The following is a 6,119-nucleotide window of genomic DNA, read 5'->3' on the forward strand; positions in this document are numbered from 1 at the left end:
TGGAATTATATTTACGACAGAAGTCCGGTTCATTTACACTGGTCGAAAAAATTAACATCTATTGGTAGAGAAAAAAAGCTGTATATAGCCTACAAAACAACAATAGATTGGAATAATCACCTGCTTGAAGTTTAGACTCAAAACGTCCATAACAAAGCTATCGGTAAAATCTCAGGGACGAATAAAATAACGGAAATCGACGAAATCTTATCTATAAATCGCAAAAACGAAAGCGGGTCTAATACTTCCGCAGCTATGGCTATTTGGTGGATTGCGTAGAGAGATTGACGATATTTTATTGAAAGAGTTTCAGATAGATATGCAGTTTAGAATTCAGCATTAAAGATTAGCGTAACTTTGACCAACTTTTATAATTCGATGGTATCCATCTTTCACGGTACACTGTAAAAAAAAACCTCGAAGTTTACAGACAAAAGTCTTGTATAGTTACAGAAATGCGAACAATTACGAAGGAAATACCTGTAACGAACACAGAACCAAACGAAACTATAAACTCTACAGGAGTTTTTCAAGAAGTTTTGCTTGGATTTTGTCCGTAGCGTGTGATCACGTGGCTTAAAACGGCTGAGAGAGAAGAACCAATCAGGAAGAAGGTGGAAAAACAGCGTCTTAGCGGGAGAGTTCAACGATAGTCGCCATGTTAGCCATTATTTTTGCTATGGTCGAGGTAAGTTCGAAATAGTGTTTGACGTGTATTTTACTAATTTTATGTAATGTATTTGTTATGTTCTTTACACTATCTATAATTAAATTCTTTTAATGTTTAGCTTATAATTCTAATGCTCCTAAATAAACCTGTGTTGAATTATTGTTAGAGTTTAAATCACAGAGTTTATGTTCCATTTAGTAAAATAACAACTTTTATTCGTTACATCTGCAGGTGTCTGCAGTTAAACTGCTCATATTTATAAACAGAAACAAATTTGTTAATATGTTAGTTTAAAAACAAATAAGCTTAATATTAATGTTCTATCTATAGTCTAATAATTCTCATGTTAAATATTTATGTATCTTTTAAAACATATCGCGTTAGAATATTCATATTTTTCATTTTGTTGACAGATGTAACATTATTATTCCATACATGTTATCATTAATCCCAGCGTGAACTGCTTTAGAATATTTTTCAGAGCATTATTACACTATGTATGTTATTATTAATCTCAACGAAAAAGAAAAAATAAATGTAATATATTTAAAAAATTCGACAAAATAACTTAACATACATTAAAAATGGAATATCATTTCATTAATACATGCGATAAGTTCGCCTTAAAAGATTATATAGTCGGATAGCAATTACATATTTGTAAAAGTATTCAATATATATTATTTTTTGTGTTAAAGATAGTTTTAATCCAGGACAGTCTTTACCAACTTATAAAGCATCTATTAAGTTACATTATAACCAACATTTACAAAAGGCAATCGAAATGCCGTGACTTTGACATATTTTTAACTATGATGTAACATACTAGGAACATTAAAGAAAAAAAATTCTATTTTTTCCTTTATGCTTGTTGAAAAGTAAAATATTAATAAAATGGTACAACATTCATTCTAGTACTTACAATGTAAATTTACATATAAATTTACTATAAATTTTGGTGCAAAGTTCATTATAAAATGCATTTGCTAATATTTAATAGTTATAGCATTCAATATCAAATCATGGAAATATTAGTAATGATACGTCAGTTGCATATATTAATTTCAATACTCAGCTCAATGCCAAATTTCTTCTATATCTGAGATAACATGTATTTTTTTAAAATAATTATTTTGTGTCATCTTTTCATTTAAAAATCTCTTTCAGATATATTTTAATGTGAATTATTTTCAAAATTATCCTCATTAGAATGAATGTTGTTCTCTTTATTATGTTTGAAACTGCCGTTACGCTAAAAAATATATTCAGAAAACTATTTATTGCTGAATGTTTAAAATAAGTTCTACTGCTCCTTTTTGACAAAGAGTATCCATTTGAATTGCAGTTGGTTTTAATTAATCGTTGGTTGTATTTTTAAGAACTACTTGATAAAATTCAACAAATTAGTTCAATCTATGAGTTCATCTGAAAAACCTAAAATTTTTATTCCAATTCTGTCATGTGTATATATTTCAAGAATGAAAAAGAATTACAAATTCACTATCCAACAATACTGAGTAATATGTTGTTGATATAGCCAAACTTAAAATGACCCATTTTAAAACCAGATTAAATAAATCATCGCGTATTTTCGGTCATCGAATTTCTTTGGCGTTAAAAGTGTCATAGATTTAGTAAATCCAAGGGTCAAGGTAAGCTCAAATATTTTTTTTTTCATAGTTCATATTTGCTAAGTTATAAATTTTGCTGATACAAAAGTTATGTAACTTATGCAAACATATGCTTAGAGTATTTGAACTAGTGTTGAAAAATCACTGGAATTTAAAATGTAATTGACAGTATGCCTTAAAGCTTGTTTTGGTAAAAGCATATTTATGGGTGCCCCTTGGCAAAATTTGGCGATTTTTGGCAGTACATGGATACCGAGTTTGTGCAATTCTTTGACCATGTTATTTTGGCTTGTGTAGCGACAATTTGTGTGCCAAAACCGCCGCTACACGAAGACAGATTGCACATACTCGGTATCCATGTACACATCGACCTATTTTCACTTAAAAAAAATCTGTGAATTGTACAAACTTGGCATCGCGCACTCCCTTGACTTTATCCATGTACACATCGACCTATTTTCACTTAAGAAAACATCAGAGAATTGCACAAACTTGCGCTCCCTTGATAATACAGGAAGCACCCTTCAATATACTCTAACTGCTGTTTTTCATAAATTAAAACATTTTAGGCATTTAAGATATCTTTCTGTAAGTTACAACTAAATGAATGACTCTTAAGCATAAAAATTTCAAATTTTTATGCTTAAGAGTAGAAGGAGTTATACACTTTTTAAATAACAGTGTCAGAAAAATATACTTTTTAAAATATGTAAACCATTGTTTGAAGTATAGAAAAACCTTCCTTAGCAAGTATACCTCTTTAAGTGATTATGTCAAGTATTCTGGTGATACAAACATTGATATTAATTATCACTGAGAATCATGCTTTGTGAAGTAACCACCTCCATTAAATATCAAAATTGTACAAAATTATGGAAAAGTTATAGAGTGGTTTTACTGTATACTTAAAGTATATCATATCACTGTTAGATATTGATGATGTAAAAGATATTATCTAATCATAAATATTTCAAGCATTAAATAGCTTAGTGTAAGTCAATAAGTTTTCAGATTCTGACTTTGTACCCTGTCTTTCACTATGTAATATTTTTCTAGCAACTGTGTTAAGTACCAGTAAGTAAGTTTGTCTTAAATACCACTTAATGTAATCAGGTATCATCTGTTCTGTCTGTAAAACTTAATCGTAATAAATGAACAAATGAATATCTGTAAAACTAAAGATGACACTCTATGTAAAAAATACAAGTATTAAAATGTTTATGAGAGGAACATTTAAAATATTAAATCCACGATCAATTTTTGCGACATCTAAGATAGAAAATACCCAAACTGACTAGTTAATTCAGAGGATGAATGCATGTAACATCATTGTTCATGTGTTTGTTAATTGTGTAAGAATTGGAGTTCATGCATTAATTGTTGATAACTATATTATTGGCCTTATATATATATACTTGCATTTCAAAATTTTGTATATTTTGCCAGTGAGCTAAGTATTAAATGCTGTTACGTATAAGTTCATGTTATGTGGAAAAGTAGTTTTTTTTTAGTAGTAACACTTTCTGAAAATTTTTTAATGTTGATCATCAAGCTTAAAGCATATGGCTGAAATTACCAGTATTAACCATAATTTAATTATTCTCCTGTTTCAGCGTTTCTTAAACTTTTTTCGAATAGAGATTATGTGAATTATCATAATTTGTGAATCACCTTGCTGCTGTTCCCTTCGAAAGCAATTTTTTAGCATATATTACTACTAGTACACTTATATTTTAATATATAATTAAAATCCGTTATATTTCATAATTAAGTCCATTGAAGAAAGGTTATATTTCTAATATTTCAAGATTATTAATGAGAAGGATGATTTGTAATTCTTGCATGGCTCTTCTATATTTGGATATATGATGGTAAGACCACAGTCTTAGTGGATATATGATAGTATATTTGGATATATGGTGGTAAGTACCACAGTTATAGTGCTTTAAATCCATCTTTTACTGCTAAGACTGAGTGGGAAGTCTGTAAGTAGGGTAACCAATAATAAATTTCATAAAATGTCTATCTTACGAGAAAAGGTGATAGATGATTGTCATATGTAACTTTTTAAACTCTGAGATTTTTCAACTAAATTTTTTTGTCTCCTTTGGAAACTTCGGAGGACCATGAGGGCAAGCTGTATGATCCACAGATTGAGAAGTGCTACCTTAATACATTTCAATTTCTAGAGAAATTAATCTTAAAAAAAATCTGATCATTATTAAAACTACTTTACAGATTTATTTTATATTACAAATAAATATAGTAAATATCTAATAAACCTCAAATTATTTTCTGCAAAATGAATTATTTAAATTTGTACTGTTTTTGCTTCAAAAATGGATGATACATGCAATTTATGATTTCATGAAAGGACCAAAAGGAATCTTGTTTGCAATTTAATTATTTAATTTAAAAAAAAGATTTAAATCATTTGGAATATGTGCAAGTGCATGCAATTATTATGAAGAGATTCTAAATTAAAATGTCACATAACAAATTTAGAATATGTTATGTACTTCTAACGAATGTGATTTTTTCTTTATTTAGGAGCCATGCTTTGAATCCTAAGAAGAAGAGGACTGCACCTTCACAACTAGTTAAAAATAACAATAATATAAATTTTACCTATTTTTTATTTTATTTTCCTTTTGGATAGTTTTCAAATAAAAATAAACCTATTTTTGTTTCTATATTCTGTGTATTGGAAAAAAAGGGTCGAAATCCATTGCAATATCCAATATTTTCAAAATATGATATTTTTTGAAATAAAATATATGATTATGGAATATTACATTAAAATGAAATGGTTCCTTATGTAACCTGTATGTTACACTAAAAGACTTCATCGAATACTTGTAAAGTAATGAGCAAATACTAAGTTAATATCTTGTGTGAATGAATACTATCTTACAGAATTTTTTATTCCATAAAAATCTATCTAAAAATATAATTTTGTTGAATGAAGATTTAAACATTTTTCCCGAAGATTTAAAAAGTCGTTTGAAATAATGATAACAAAAACATTAATCTGAACCATTTAATAAATGAATAGAAAATTTTGAGAACAATTAAATCATCCACAGGAATTTTGAAATAATCATCGTATTTTTGACATCAGTTAAAGAAAGAAAATCTGAGTCATTTTGATTATAGTGCTAAATTAGTTCCATTAATAGTAGGATAGAAAATTAAAATTTTAAGGAGCCATTATGCATTATCAATTTTTCATTAAAAAATTTTTAGTTTATTACTACTATCATATCAATTATTAATGCTGAATTCTTTATCTTCAGTTTTTACATTCTTTTCTTAATTTTCTAGGCATAGCAGAGAAAAATATAATTATAGGATCAAGGCATTTCCAAAAACATTATATTTTCTTCCTTAAATTTTTAAGATCATTCTATATTCATCATGTATTATAGACACAGTATCAGGGGATTCTGTTCAATTTTTCAGTTAGAATTTGGGACGAAGTTGTGAAGTCATATCTACATTAAATGCTTGAATTGATTATTTGAAATATGACAAAGCAAGAGAGGGCCATCTGTCCAAGGAAAGGAATATTTTAAGGAAAACTTCATGTTACACAAACATTTACACAGGCAGCCCATTCTCTAGGATTTAAATCTAGAGCCAAATGCTAGTGTTCAGCTTACTGTCTGGCTGCCTGTAGGCAATAAATGTTTTAGTAGAAGGAATACTTGAAAAATTAAATTTAGGACTAACTAATTCTTCAATTTTGTATTCAATGAGAAGAATGTAAGTTATTAATAAAGTTTTAAATCTGGGAAAATACCTGTACAACTGTCCGA

At 28.1% G+C, this 6,119-nt stretch overlaps 1 long non-coding RNA gene across 1 annotated transcript; it reads left to right on the forward strand.

Moving 5' to 3' along the window:
- Positions 1-486: 486 nt before the first annotated feature.
- LOC146995031 (uncharacterized) lies at positions 487-4,994 on the forward strand. Its single transcript, XR_015043683.1, has 2 exons — positions 487-688; positions 4,852-4,994. It is a non-coding gene; the product is annotated as an uncharacterized LOC146995031 (long non-coding RNA).
- The last annotated feature ends 1,125 nt before the right edge of the window (positions 4,995-6,119 follow it).

Source organism: Stegodyphus dumicola, chromosome 10 (genome assembly GCF_044657685.1).
Source record: "Stegodyphus dumicola isolate Sdum_Otavi_A_Nest chromosome 10, ASM4465768v1".
In the NCBI taxonomy this organism is placed as follows: Eukaryota; Metazoa; Arthropoda; class Arachnida; order Araneae; family Eresidae; genus Stegodyphus; species Stegodyphus dumicola.